Raw genomic sequence first — 16,140 nt, 5'->3', positions numbered from 1 at the left:
TCCAAACACCATCTATTGAAGACTGTCCTTTTCCCATTGTGCGTTCTTGTCACATTTTTGAATATCAGATAACCATAAATGAATTATTTCTGGTTTCCTTATTCTTTATGTCAGCACCATGTTTTTATGCCAGTATAATGCTTGTATTAGTCCATTCTCACACTGCATGCTGTTTTTGTTACTACAGCTTTCTAGTGTATTTGGATGTCAGACAGTGTAATATATTCTGCTTTGTTCTTCTTTGATCAAGATTACTTTAACTCTTTTTTATTATTTATTTTTATTTTTTTATTTTATTTTTTATTATTATTATACTTTAAGTTCTAGGGTACATGTGCATAACGTGCAGGTTTGTTACATATGTATACTTGTGCCATGTTGGTGTGCTGCACCCATCCGCTCGTCAGCACCCATCAGCTCATCATTTACATCAGGTATAACTCCCAATGCAATCCCTCCCCCCTCCCCCCTCCCCATGATAGGCCTCGGTGTGTGATGTCCCCCTTTCCGAGTCCAAGTGATCTCATTGTCCAGTTCCCACCTATGAGTGAGAACATGCGGTGTTTGGTTTTCTGTTCTTGTGATAGTTTGCTAAGAATGATGGTTATCTCAATAGATGCAGAAAAGGCTTTTGACAAAATTCAACAGCCCTTCATGCTAAAAATGCTCAATAAATTCGGTATTGATGGAACATATCTCAAAATAATAAGAGCTATTTATGACAAACCCACAGCCAATATCATACTGAATGGACAAAAACTGGAAAAATTCCCTTTGAAAACTGGCACAAGACAGGGATGCCCTCTCTCACCACTCCTATTCAACATAGTGTTGGAAGTTCTGGCTAGGGCAATCAGGCAAGAGAAAGAAATCAAGGGTATTCAGTTAGGAAAAGATGAAGTCAAATTGTCCCTCTTTGCAGATGACATGATTGTATATTTAGAAAACCCCATTGTCTCAGCCCAAAATCTCCTTAAGCTGATAAGCAACTTCAGCAAAGTCTCAGGATACAAAATTAATGTGCAAAAATCACAAGCATTCTTATACACCAGTAACAGACAAACAGAGAGCCAAATCATGAATGAACTTCCATTCAAAATTGCTTCAAAGAGAATAAAATACCTAGGAATCCAACTTACAAGGGATGTAAAGGACCTCTTCAAGGAGAACTGCAAACCACTGCTCAGTGAAATAAAAGAGGACACAAACAAATGGAAGAACATTCCCTGCTCATGGATAGGAAGAATCAGTATCCTGAAAATGGCCATACTGCCCAAGGTTATTTATAGATTCAATGCCATCCCCATCAAGCTACCAATGAGTTTCTTCACAAAATTGGAAAAAACTGCTTTAAAGTTCATATGGAACCAAAAAAGAGCCCACATCTCCAAGACAATCCTAAGTCAAAAGAACAAAGCTGGAGGCATCACGCTACCTGACTTCAAACTATACTACAAGGCTACAGTAACCAAAACAGCATGGTACTGCTACCAAAACAGAGATATAGACCAATGGAACAGAACAGAGTCCTCGGAAATAATACCACACATCTACAGCCATCTGAACTTTGACAAACCTGAGAGAAACAAGAAATGGGGAAAGGATTCCCTATTTAATAAATGGTGCTGGGAAAATTGGCTAGCCATAAGTAGAAAGCTGAAACTGGATCCTTTCCTTACTCCTTATACGAAAATTAATTCAAGATGGATTAGAGACTTAAATGTTAGACCTAATACCATAAAAACCCTAGAGGAAAACCTAGGTAGTACCATTCAGGACATAGGCATGGGCAAAGACTTCATGTCTAAAACACCAAAAGCAATGGCAGCAAAAGCCAAAATTGACAAATGGGATCTAATTATACTTTAACTCTTGTAATTCTATGCTTGGTCATGGTGAAAGGTCTTTTCAATGTGCTGTTGAATTTGATTGACTAGTATTCTATTGAGGATATTTGCATCAATGATTATTGGGGATGTTGTCCTAGAATCCCTTCTTTGTAGTGTATTTGTCTGCGTTTTATATCAGGATAATTCTGGCCTCATTAAATATATTTGGAAGTAATCCCTGATCCTTAATTTTGTGGAAGAGTTTAAGAAGAGTTGGTATTGTTTATTTTTTAAATATTTAGTAGAATTCAACAATGAAGCCATCAGCTTTTCTTTGATGAGAAACTTTTTATTACTAATTTAATTTTCATACTCATTATTGGTCTGCTCAGATTTTTAATTTTCTCATAATTTCATCTTGGTATGTTGCATCTGTCAAGGAATTTGTCCATTTCTTCTGGGTTACACAATTTTGTGATATTTAATTGTTCCTAATAGTCTCGTATGATCCTTTGTAATTCTGTGATGTCAATTATAATGCCCTTAATGTTTATTAGAGTATTTGTTTTTTTTTTTCTTGTCTAGCTAAAGGTTTGTTCATTTTGTTTATCTTTTCAAAACACAACCCCTTAGTTTTGTTGATCTTTTCTATTGTTTTCTAGTCTTTGTTTCATTTATTCCCATTCTGATGTTCATAATTCCCATCCTTCTACTAACTTTGGCCTTAATTTGTTCTTATTTCTAGATTAGGTGCCAAGTTAGGTTGTTTATTTGAGGTCTTTCTTCTTTTTGAAGTAGACGTTTATTGCAATAAACTTCCTTCTTAGAACTGCTGTTGCTCTACCCTATAAGTTTTGGGGTTTTGTGTTTTTATTGTCATTTGTCTCAGAAAATCTGTAAATTTCCCTTTTAATTTCTTCATTGCCCCATTGGTTGTTCAGAAGCATGTTGCTTAGTTTTCACATATTTGTGAATTTTCTGAAGTTCCTCCTATTATTGATTTCTAGTTTTATACCATTGTGGTCAGAAAAAAATACTTGATATGATTTTAATCTGCTTACATTTGTTAAAACTCATTTTGTGGCCTAATATATAATCTCTTTTGCAGGATATTCCATGTGCAGTTGAAAAGAATATGTATTTTGTAGCTGTTGAAAGGAACAATATATATATATATATATATATGTTAGGTCCCTTTGTTCTAGAAGGAAGTTCATTTATAATGTTGCTTTGTTGGTTTTCTGTCTTGATAATCTGTCTATTCTTGAAAGTAAGATTTTTGAGTCCTATACTATTATTTTACTGCAGTCTATCTCTCCCTTCAGATCTATCAATATTTGCTTTATATGTTTAGATGCTCCAGTGTTGGGTGCAAATACATTTACAATTCTTATATTTTCTTGCTGAATTGACCCCTTTCTCATTATATAATAATCTTCCTTGTCTGTTTTTACAGTTTTTGGCTTAAAGTCTATTTTTATTATATAAGTATAGCTACTCATGCTCTCTTTTGGTTTCCATTTGCCTGCAATATCTTTTCCATTCCTTCACTTTCAGTCTGTGTGTTCTCATGGTCGCAATGATTTTTTTTTTTTTTGGTAGGCAACATATTGTTGGGTCTTATTATTAATATCATCAATCTGTTCAACCACTGTATGACTTTTGACTGCAGAATTTATCCGTTTACATTGAAGGTAACTGTTGATAAGTAAGGACTTACTACTGCCATTTTTATTCATTATTTTCTAGTTGTTTTGTAGATTCTTTGTTCCTTTTTTTTCTCTCTTGCTATCTTCCTTTGCTGTTATGCAATTTTCTTTAGTTATATGTTTTTATTCCTTGTTCTTTATTTTTGTGTTTCAACCATAGGTTTTTGCTTTGATGCTTGCAAAAAAACCATGGTTATAATAGGTAGCTGAGAACAACTTAACTTTGATCACACACACAACCCCCCCCCCCAAAAAAAACGCCACTACAATTTTATTTCACTCCTTCAGCATTTCGAATGTTTGATATTACAATTTAAATCTTTTTATTTGGCATATCCCATAACGTATTATTATAGTTATTATTTTAATAGTTTTGTCTTTTAACGTTTATACTACAGATATGTGAGATACACACCATTGTGGTATTAGAGTATTCTGAACTTTACAGTTTACTTACTTTTACCAATGAGTTTTATATTTTCAGATGTGTTTGTGTTATTCATTACTATCCTTTTCTTTCAGCATGAAGAACTCCCTTTAGCATTTCTTGTAAGGCAATTTTGGTGGTAACAAACTTCCTATGTTGTATTGTTAAATTTCCATTTTGAGTTCTTATTTGACCTATTGGTTGTTTAAGATTATTTTGTTTATTTCTCACATATTCATGATTTTTCCAGTTTCCTTCTGTTATTAATTCCTAGTTTATTTCTATTGTATTTATATTTTGATATTTCAGTCTCCTGAAAAATGTTGATTTTTTCCCCCCTAAAATGTTATTTATTCTGTGCAATGTGCTGTTTGTGCTTGAGAAAAATATGTATTCGCATGCTGTTGGCTGCAATGTTCTGTAGATATTTGCTAGTTATATTTGGGCTATAGTACTGTTAAAACCCTCTATTTTCTTATTGAGCTTCTGTATCATTGTTCTATTTATTACTAAAAGTGAGGTATTAAATTCTACTATTATGGTATTATCTACTTTCAGTTCTGTAGACATTTTATTTTTATATTTGGATTCTCTGATGGGTGTGTATATGTATTTATAAATGTTATATTTCCCTGTATTGACTCATTTATTATTTATATAATGATCTTTTTTTGTCTCGTGATAGTTTTTAATTTAATGTCTATTTTGTCTGATATAAGTGTGGCTACTCCTGCTCTCTCGGTTATCATTTTTATGGAGCTTTTAAAATCTTTTGTTTTTCAGACTATGTGTGTTCTTAAATCTAAAATGAGTTCCTATGAAAAGTTTATAGTTGGATCTTTTTTAAAAAAATTTCTTTTAGCCACAGTATGTATTTTGATTGGGCAGTCTTATTCATTTGGATTTAATTACTGACAGGGAAGGGCTTACTATTACCATTTTGTTAATTGTTTACTGTTTGTTATCTTTCTCATCCTTCTTTTCATTTCTTGCTGTCTTTCTTTGTATGTCCTTTATTTTTTGTAGTAACAGGCTTTGATTTCTTTCTAATTTTCTTCTATATATCTTCTATACATATTTTCTTGTAGTTACCATGGGATTTATATAAAATATCTTACAGAACAATCAACTTTGTGCTGTTATTGTTAATTTTTGTCTTTTTTTCTCTTAAATGTATGTCAAAATTAAAAGTTATATACCTGGCTTGGTACAGTGACTGACACCTGTAATCCCAGGTCTTTGGGATGCTAAGGTGGGCAGATCATTTAAGCCCAGGAGTTTGAGACCAGTCTTGGCAACATGGCAAGACCCACTCTCTACAAAAAATAAAAAATAAAAAAAAAATAACCAGGCATGGTAGCATGCATCTGTGGTCCCAGCTACTTGGGAGGCTGAGGTGGGAGGATCACCTGAGCCTGGGAGGTTGAGACTTCAGTGAGCCATGACCTTACCATTGCACTCCAGCCTGAGCAACAGAGTGAGACTCTGTCTCAAAGAAAAAAAAAAAAGTGGTATATCCATCACTATTAGAATATTATAGTATTCTATATTTGATATTTGTCTACATATTTAAATTCTAGCAAGACGTTTACTTGTATATCCTTTCATGTTGCCATATATCATCTTTTCATTTTACCTTGAAGGACTCCCTATAGCATTTATTTTAAGGCTGGGGCAGGTTGAGTGGTGATGAACTCCTTTAGTTTTGTTTATCTGGGAAAACTTTATTTTCCCAGGTATATGTCCTTCACATTTGAAGGACAATCTTGACGGATATAGTATTCTTGATTGCTGCTCTCCCACCACCTAGTTATTTGAATATATCATTATACTCCCATTTTACTTTGCATATATTATTATGCAAAGTTTCTGAAGAGAAATCCATGGATAGTCTTATGAATGCTCCTGTCTATGTGATGAGTCACTTTTCTCTATTTTCAGGTTGTTTTTTTTTTAATTTTGAATATTTGATTATGTTTCTCAGTGTGAATTTCTTTTACTTCATTCCAGTTGGAGTCTTTTGGGCTTCTTGACTCTTGGTGTCCATTTTCTTCTCAGATTGGGAACATTTTTAGCCTTTATATATTCTAATAAGCTTTGTGTCCCTTTCTTTCTTCTTTTAGAATTCCCATAATGCTTATATTAGTCCACTTGGTGGTGTCCTGTAGGTCTCTTAGACTTTCTTTACCCGTTTTCTTTATTTTTCTTTTTGCTCTGCTGACTGGATAATTTCTAATGACCTATCTTTGAGTTTGTTCATTCTTTCTTCTGCTTGATTGAGTCTGCTGTTGAACTCCTGTAGTGAATTTTTCAGTTCAGTTATTATATTCTTCAGCTCTGAAATTCATGCTTTTTAAATGTATTCTCTTTGTTGCTATTCTTATTTTGTTCATACATGCTGTTTTCTTGAGTCCGTTGAACACCTTCGTGAAAGTTATTTCGTTCATCTGCATCTTCGTTCATTCATAATTTATATACTTCCATTTTTAGGGTCAGTTTCTTGGGATACAGGAACTCTTATCTTTTTTCCAGATTTATCACAAAGGGAATTAGTGAATATATTGTTGTGTTGATGTTTCCATGGGATGAAACAAGAGTTTGGATCTCCTTGTCCTCCATATTGCTAACATCCCCATAGTGGATAGTTCTACTGTGTGTTCTATAGACATCTTGTATTAGTTTGTTTTCACACTGCTGATAAAGACATACCTAGACTGGAAAGAAAAAGAGATGTAATTGGACTTACAGTTCCATATGGCTGGCGAGACTTCAGAATTATGATAGTAGGCAAAAGGCACTTCCTAAATGGTGACAGCAAGAGAAAAATGACAAAGAAGCAAAAGAGGAAAACCCTGATACACCCATCAGATCTCATGAGATCTATTCACTATCATGAGAATAGCATGGGAAAAACTGGTCCCTATGATTCAATTACCTCTCCCTGGGTCCCTTCCACAACGTGTGGAAATTGTGGGAGACACAATTCAAGTTGAGATTTGGGTGGAGACACAGCCACACCTTATAATTCCAACCTCAGGCCCCCAAATCTCATGCATTCACATATGAAAACCAATTATATCTTCCCAAGTCCCAAAGTCTTAACTCATTTCATCATTAACCCAAAAGTCCACAGTCCAAAGTCTCATCTGAGACAAGGCAATTCCCTTCCACCTATGAGCCTGTAAAATAAAAAGTGAGCTAATTACTTTCTAGATACAATGGGGGTACAGGTATTAGGTAAATACAGCCCTTCCAAATGGAAGATGTTGGCCAAAACTAAGGGGTGACAGGGCCCATGCAAATCCAAAATTCAGAAGGGCAAATTTTGAAGTTCCAAAATGATCTCCTTTGACTCCAGGTCTCACATCCAGGTCACGCTGATACAAAAGGTGGGTTGGCACAGTCTTGGACAGCTCTGCCCCTGTGACTTTGCAGAGTACAGCCTCACTCTGGGCTACTTTCATGGGCTGGCATTGAGTGTCTGCAGCATTTTCCAGGTGCACAGTGCAAGGTGTCAGTGGATCTACAATTCTGGGGTCTGGAGAATGGTGGCCCTCTTCTCTCAGCTCCACTAGGCAGTGCCCCAGTAGGGCTCCAACCCCACATTTCCCTTCCTCACTGCCCTAGAAGAGGTTCTCCATGAGGGCCCCACCCCTGCAGCAAACTTTTGTCTGGGCATCCAGGTGTTTCCTTACATCTTTTGAAATCTAGGCCGCGGTTCCCAAACCGCAATTCTTGACTTGTGTGCACCTGCAGACTCAACACCATGTGGAAATTGCTAAAGCTTAGAGCTTCCACCCTCAGAAACCACAACCTGAGCTCTATGTTGGCCCCTTTTAGTCATGAGTGGAGTGGCTGGGCACGGGGCACCAACTCCCTAGGCTGCACACAGCACAGGGACCCTGGGCCCAGACCATGGAACCGCTCTTTACTCCTGGACCTCCAAGCCTGTGATGGGAGGAGCTGCCATGAAATTCTCCAACATGGCCTGGAGACATTTTCCCCCATGGTCTTGGTAATTAACATTAGGCTCCTTGCTACCTTGCTATTTATGCAAATTTCTGCAGCCAGCTTGAATTTCTCCTAAAAAAATGGGTTTTTATTTTCTACTGCTTTGTCACACTGCAAATTTTCTGAACTTTTATGCTCTGTTTCCCTTTTAAAATAAAATGCTTTTAATGGCACCCAAGTCACATTTTCAATGCTTTGCTGCTTAGAAATTTCTTCTGCCAGATACCCTAAATCATCTCTCTCAAGCTCGAAGTTCCACAAATCTCTATGGCAGGGGAAAAATGCTGCCAGTCACTTTGCTGAAACATAGTAAGAGTCACCTTTGCTCCAGTTCCCAATAAGATCCTCATCACCATATGAGACTACCTCAGCCTTGACCTTATTGTTCATATCACTGTTTTCATTTTTGTCAAAGCCATTCAAGAAGTCTCTAGGAGGTTCCAAACTTTTTCACATTTTCCTGTCTTCTTCTGAACCCTCCAAACTCTTCCAACCTCTGCCTGTTACCCAGTTCCACAGTCACTTCCACATTTTCAGGTATCTTTTCAACAACACCCCATTCCTGGTAGTAATTTACTGAATTAGTTTGTTATCATGCTGCTGGTAAATACATACCCAAGACTGGGAAGAAAAAGAGGTTTAATTGGACTTATACTTTCACATGACTGGGGAGACTTCAGAATCAGAGTGGCAGACAAGAAGCACTTCTTACACGCAGTGGCAAGAGAAAAATGAGGAAAAAGCCAAAGTGAAAACCCCTGATAAACCCATCAAATCTCATGAGATTTATTCTTTATCACAAGAATAGCATGGGAAAACGTAGCCCCCATGATTCAATTACCTCTTCCTGGGTCCCTCCCACAACATGCAGGAATTGTGGGAGATACAATTCAAGTTGAAATTTAGGTGGGAACACAGCCAAACCATATCACATCTTAAATTCAAAGTCAAAATCAAAACTGGTTTATATCAGCTACCTGAAACCTGTTTTTTCCCATTTAGGTGCTCTCACTCCCAAATCTCAGTTATTAAATCCTGTAGATCCTACCTTCTAATCTTCCTGAAATGTCTTCTCTTCTTTCTAGCTCAATTGGACCCACAAAACTACAACCCATCTTATACCTTGGTTTCCTCAAGTTTTTGTATTTTTTTTTTCTGCCTGTATCATCTCCTCCAATAGACTCTGCACACTGTAACCAAGGTATTTGTTTTTCCAAATAAAGATCTGATTTCCATCTTTCTAATGAAAATATTTTAATGGCTTCCTCTTGATCTTAAAATTCTAAACTTTTAAATTTGTTATTTATCATGAAAAGTAATTGGCCAGCCAATGTAACCAATATTACATCTTAAAATTTTCCTTCAAATAACTCCTCTTCCTTCTCTTCCTTCAACACTGTAATTCTTTCCTTTTTTTTTTTTTTTTTTTTTTTTTTTTTTTTTTTTTTTGAGACAGAGTCTCACTCTGTTGCCCAGGCTGGAGTGCAGTGGCGTGATCTCGGGCCACTGCAAGCTCTGCCTCCCGGGTTCATGCCATTCTCCTGCCTCAGCCTCCCGAGTACGGGTGCCTGCCACCACACCAGGCTAATTTTTTGTATTTTTAGTAGAGACAGGGTTTTACCATGTTAGCCAGGATGGTCTTGATCTCCTGACCTCATGATCCGCCCACCTCCACCTCCCAAAGTGCTGGGATTACAGGCGTGGGCCACCGCGCCCGGCCTCAACACTGTAATTCTGTGAAGACATACCATCATATGACCCAAAAACCCTGGCCGTATTTGACTGGTCTGGGTTGAGCCTCTAGCTAAAATCTGGGCAATCACAGCACTTCCTTAAGAATCTGAGAAAGATTGGCTAGCTTGATGGGCAAAACTGTGGAACATGAGATGTGAGATTATAAACACTCATTTTTCAGTTCCTTCAATTATTTTTCAATTCATACAGCAAGCCTGAAAGAACAAGCATTTAAAGAAAATTAGGTGAAATTTGAGGAGACCAAGTCCTGTTGTCATTTAAATTTCTGGTCCCTGTTTCTCTTGTGGCTTCATAATAATCTTCTGGTGGTTTGGTATTTTGAGTTTGTACATTCCCCTTTTCCATATAGTATCTCAAATAGGATTTTTGTTCCCTCTAAAAGATCTGATTAATACAGATGGCAAAATTAAAGAGATTATTAACCTAAAGCAGGGTTTTCAATATTAAAATTATATGAGAAATTTAAAAATAAATGTGTGTCCCACCCACAGAGATTTATTACTATCCCAAACAGGAGGAAATGAACTAGGAAGAGGAGCTAATAAAAAAAAGCTGGATGAAATTTTGTTGAGCCTTCAATATAAAGGATGATTAAAATCAGAAGAACAAGGAAAAAAATGATCATATATTATATAAACTGAGCCAGTGGAGTAGTTTGAAAGTGGGGAACCGTCATAGCGGTTATTTCAAACCTGAATCAAAGCAAGTGAATCTTGTTAAAATTTCACAATCATAGTGAGGGTTTCATGCATCTGTATAGTATTAAGCCAAGAGGATACATACAAGCTTTGCCTTTCATTTTGCTAGAACTCTGGGTGGCTACTGATGGTGTTCTACTCATGCAGAATAAAAACAAGTGGTAAGTCAAAATGCCACTGTATAGACAGGTAGGTTGATTGCTAGCTATCATGAGGCACTCTGGTAAGCAAAGTCTCAATCTCTGGATCCAAATCTAGCCTGTGGTACTTTTGATGTAGCAATGCTGTAAGAATTAGTCACTGGATTGAGACTTTATGTAAGTTTTTTTTTTTTTTTTTTTTTTTTGGTATATCTTGCCAGCTGCCCTTCCTCTAGTCCATTCCCTGTATTTCAGCTTAAATTGTTTTTTTTTTTTTTTTTTTTTTTTTAAAGCAGAGTTTTACTTTTGTTGCCCAGACTGGAGTGTAATGGCGCAATCTCGTCTCACTGCAACCTCCGCCTCCCAGGTTCAAGTGATTCTTGATTCTCCTGCTCAGCCTCCTGAGTAGCTGGGATTACAGGCATACACCACCAAGCCTGGCTAATTTTGTATTTTTAGTAGAGTCGAGGTTTCTCTATGTTGGACATGGTTAGTCTCGAACTCCCGACCTCAGGTAATCTGCCCACGTCAACCTCCCAAAGTGGTGGGATTACAGGCGTGAGCCACTGCACTCGACCCAAAGGATCTTTTAAGAATACAAACCTGGTTTAACTCTGCCTTCCTTAAATGTAGTCAATAGACACCATTTGTCTTCAAGATCAAGTGCAAACCATTAGCAGAAATTAGTTTATAGTTTTGACTTGGTTATGACATTTTTTAGAAGGCTTTCAATGCCTCCCAATATTGAACTAGATACATTCTTCTTTTATTTGTAAGCCTGTATCTCCAAATAATTACATAGTTGTCACACTTCCTATATTCAATTATAATTGCCCAATAGTTCTTTGTAATCCTAGTAGAACAGAAATCTTTAAAATCAGAGACTTGTTTTCTTATTGCTGAATTCACTATTGATCCTGAATAGTGTTTGAAACAAATTTAATGCACAAAAAAGTTATTTGTTAATTTTTTTGTAAATTACATTTTTAACTCAAATATAAAAAGCTTGGTTAGGCTACCAGATGAATTATACCAGTTTTGCTTTTCGGACCTGAAGTTATCTAGTTAATGTAACTCTCCTACATTTTATAAAGAATTGATAGTTGTCTGTTTAAAACTAGCAGGAGACTAGTCAGGGAAGTTCAAATTCTCTGTGAATCTTGTGTTGAAATTCTAATCTCTTCTAAAGGGATGTAAGTATTATATTGCCAGTGAATTAAAGAAAAGAGATCATTTCATGATCTTAAGTTATAGCCTAATGCGTGAAGTTTAATTTTTTACTTCTCTGAGTGAGGGTGAAATGATGTGATTACATTTCATCTGAAACCTAAAATTAGCTCAATCCAACATGTTCTTTTTGAAAGGGTAAAAGGAAAATGATGTAATGTTTTGTATGTCACATTTAATTCTGCTGGTAGTCTTTGTAATGACATATCTTGTGATTTTGTGTTTGAAATTTTGCAGAAGGAAATGGAGCATTGAATGGGCTATATACAGTTGATTTTGTTAATCAAATGAGTAGAGGAAAAAAGCTGAAACCCAAGAAAAAACATATTCTTTATATTTCACTATGAAATAGGGTAATAAAATGCTCAAAAATATGCATGATAATTTTTGGTGATTTGAAATGGCGTGTGAAATAACCTGATTTTCTGCTGTGATGTTGCACTTGAAATAATAAATGCAAACAAATGTGGATAATAATTCAACTGCTTATACTCAGTTTTTGAAATTAATGTCTATTCATAACACTAATATATCCAATGAAATAAAATGAAGCTCTGCTGCTAACAGCATTTTTTAAAAATAAAAATATAAAGTCCAGGTGAAATAATATATTAATCTTTTCATCTTTTCCTTTTATCATTAAATTTGCATCAAATTAAGAATAATACATTTAAAAAATATTGTCCAGTTTGATACAAAAGGTACCAAATATATTTCTAAATTATTAGCAATTTTTGATTCTCAGAAATTGATATGTTAATCAATAATAATAGGCTGGGGGCAGTGGCTCACACCTGTAATCAAAGCATGTTGGGAGGCTGAGGTGGGCAGATCACCTGAGGTCAGGAGTTGGAGACCAGCCTGGCTGACATGGTGAAACCCCGTCTCTACTAAAAATACAAAAATTAGTGGGGCATTGTGGCACGCGCCTGTAATCACATCTACTCAGGAGGCTGAGGCACAAGAATTCCTTGATCCGGGAGGTGGAGTTTACAGTGAGCTGAAATCGTACCATTGCACTCCAGCCTGGATGACAGAATGAGACTCAAAAAAACAAACAAACAAACAAACAAACAAACAAACAAACAAAAAAACCCCACTAATAATAATGACATTACTGTAATCAGAAATGCAATATAAAATATAGAGAGTGGAATTTCTAAGAAAATTCTGCCCTGAGCTATTATTTTCTAAATATCTTTGGGGGTAAGGAATTGATTAATGAATTTTCCTGGGTAACTTATGTAAAAAAGTTGTTTAATTCAGTTTACTTCTGGTAGGTGTGTAGGAAGAGAAAGCAGGAATAGAATGGTTTGAAATAGTGAAGATGCGGGTTGTGAAATAGTGAATGAGAGCAGCTTATTGGGCATCAGAGAGTTTGTTTCATTCCCAAGTGCTCCTTGATTATTATTTTTAATTGAAATAATTGTAGATACACATACAATTGTAAGAAATAATACCGAAATAGCTCATTGGTATACTTTGCCCAGTTCCAGAAATGATAACATTTTGCAAAATTATAGTTCAATGTCACAACCAGGAAACTGACATGTATACAAGCCCTTTAATTTTATCAAAGGCTCTAATTATTTTATCCAGCAATCTATTTTCTCTTCCACATAGTTTACTGCTGTGTAACCAAGATTAAACAGTGTTTCAAAAAAATTAATGTAATTGATAACTTGTAATCATTTTATTTATTTGGGAAATATTACTTATATATTTGTTTCCGACTGCATACCAATCACAAAACCCATAAGAGTTCTATGTATGTATTATTTATGTATATTTATGTATTTGCTCATATTTTTATATATTATACATAGTATACAAAATCTTGTGACGTGAGAAATTAGGTAACCAAATATACGTATGTGTGAATATACGCATTTTGTGCAATCTTGTGGCATGAGAAATTAGGATGCTGCAAGATTTGTTTTAGATAGATGGATAGAGAGAGAGAAAGAGAGAGATGCTGTAGAATTTTCTCCTTAGGGTCCTTGTTACACAGCCAGGAAAGATTAGGCTCGCAGACACTTTGAAGAGTGAATAGGGCAGGGTTTATCGGGTGAAAAGGAAAAAAAAAAAAAAAAGAAACGGGGAGTCTCAGCAAAGCCAGAGTCCTGCTAGCTGTCTTTCTGCCTCACAGATTCAATCCCAGATTACCACCCCGGAACAGGAGAGGCCAGGCTCCTCCCTGCTGCAAAGGGCATGAACTTCCCATGGGTCCACCCCATTCTCCCAGTGCACAGGCTCCTCAGAGGTTCTCTGGGGACCCCTTTATACTTGGCTGTCAGAGGGAGACAGAGACACAGAGACATATAAAGAGAGAATATTTCTCTATTTTTGTGGTTGCTATATTTACACATACATATATTTAGTTACCAAATTTTCATGCCACAAGGTAATTAAACATTCTGAGTGGAGGGTGGAGGCAGGGCATGCCGAAGATGGCATGCATTGCATATGGTACAAGGTTCAAGATTCAAAGAGAAATATTTGACTAAGATCATAAGTTCTTACACATTTCTGCTAGACATCAGTCATAACCTTGGTGCAGATAAATCCAAAATTTCCCCACTGATAATCGTGATATTTGGCATGTCTCTTCACATTTATGAAGACCTTTTTGGAATTTAGAATCTTAGCTAGTAGCTCACAGGTCTTTTTGTTTTGTAAAATAGGAGCGTGTTTTATTCTTCTCAAGAGTTCTCTTTAATTGTGTTCTTGCTTAGTCATGTAGTGCCAGTCTTCTTTTTAAGATGTTTTCATCAATTTATCTTTTTTTGTTGTAAGTTCAATTATGTAAAACTTTTAGTGTCATATTTTTAGAGATGTTTTGTTGTTTTCTGTTGCAATAATTGTGTGCCATTGATTACAATAATTATTTTATTTTTAACTTTGATAATTTATCTTATGTGAGCTTTTCTTCATGATTAATTACTCTGGCAGAACTATTCTTGACCAGAATGGAATGGTCCAAAAATGAACCTTCAAGATATTACTTGCAACAACTTTGCCAATGTGATTGAATAACTTTTACAGTAGACTTCCCACATAAATCCAATATCTAATAAATAATTTACCTTTACTCTTATCTAGGAAATGTTGCTATCACTTTGGCTCTCATATTTCGTTCATGTGAGGAAGAAGCCAGCAACATGGAATGTGGTACATGATTTTTGAAGAGTGATCAACCCTTGTCATTATTTGTTTGAGCAACATGGTTACTATTGAACACAGAGCAACTACAGGTTCTAGCATCCTCTCAAACTTGGCTACATTTTATTACAAGAAATAGGAAAAATATCATGTATAAATATATATTTTTATCTTTCTTTTTTTTTTTTTTTTTTTTTTTTTTTTTTTAGATGGAGTTTCACTCTTGTTGCTCAGGCTGGAGTGCAATGGCACGATCTCTGCTCACCGCAACCTGTGCCCGCTGTGTTCAAGCGATTCTCCTGCCTCAGCCTCTGGCAGGTGCCACCATGCCTGGCTAATTTTGTAGTTTTTTTTTAGTAGAGACCAGGTTTCTGCATATTGGTCAGGCTAGTGCCAAACTCCCGACCTCAGGTGATCCGCCCACGTTGGCCTCCCAAAGTGCTAGGATTACAGACGTGAGCCACTGCGCCCAGCCTATATATTTTTATTCTACAAGTGCAAAGATGTTTCCATGAAAATGATCAAAACATGTTTTCTGTTTCATTTCTTTCACACAAAATGATGTCAACTTACAAACTTACACAGATATTTTTGTCATAATATTAATTTACAATGTAATATTAACATTCTTTAAGTATCTCTAAAAGAAAAGAGAATTAGGGTATATTAAATATTTAATGTTAGAATATTTTATAGTATCTAAGACCAGGGCATCCCTGAGAAATGAAAAGGAGGCAGAACTTGGTAAACGAAGGAAACCACAGAACAACATGTGCAATAGCGCTGTTGCTATCTCTGTTTGGTAGTGGTAGTTGGTAGTGCTGGGAGGAATTAGGGGTCATGGAAGCACCCAAGAGGGTACTGGGATGGAAGTACCTTAGGAAACCCAGTCAAATTGGTGAACGCCTCCACACTGAGGATCCTCCCCATACTCAATCTTGGACTAGGCAGAGGCAACTGTATTTTCTGCCCCCAGTATAGAGTAGTAAGTTTGAGAACATGGGCACAGAGACAGGTAAACCCTTGATAACTGTAAATACCCTGGAGCTATGCTACCCTCAGACCCACAGCTGCATCAACCACCCCAAAATAATAATAACTACATAACACACAACACACAACACAAAATCAGCAAATATTTGCAGAAATCCAATACCATCAAAATGAAATGGGAGATTTCCA

The sequence above is a fragment of the Chlorocebus sabaeus genome, chromosome 13 (assembly GCF_047675955.1).
Source record: "Chlorocebus sabaeus isolate Y175 chromosome 13, mChlSab1.0.hap1, whole genome shotgun sequence".
Lineage (NCBI taxonomy): Eukaryota > Metazoa > Chordata > Mammalia > Primates > Cercopithecidae > Chlorocebus > Chlorocebus sabaeus.
This window is presented reverse-complemented; position numbering follows the sequence as displayed.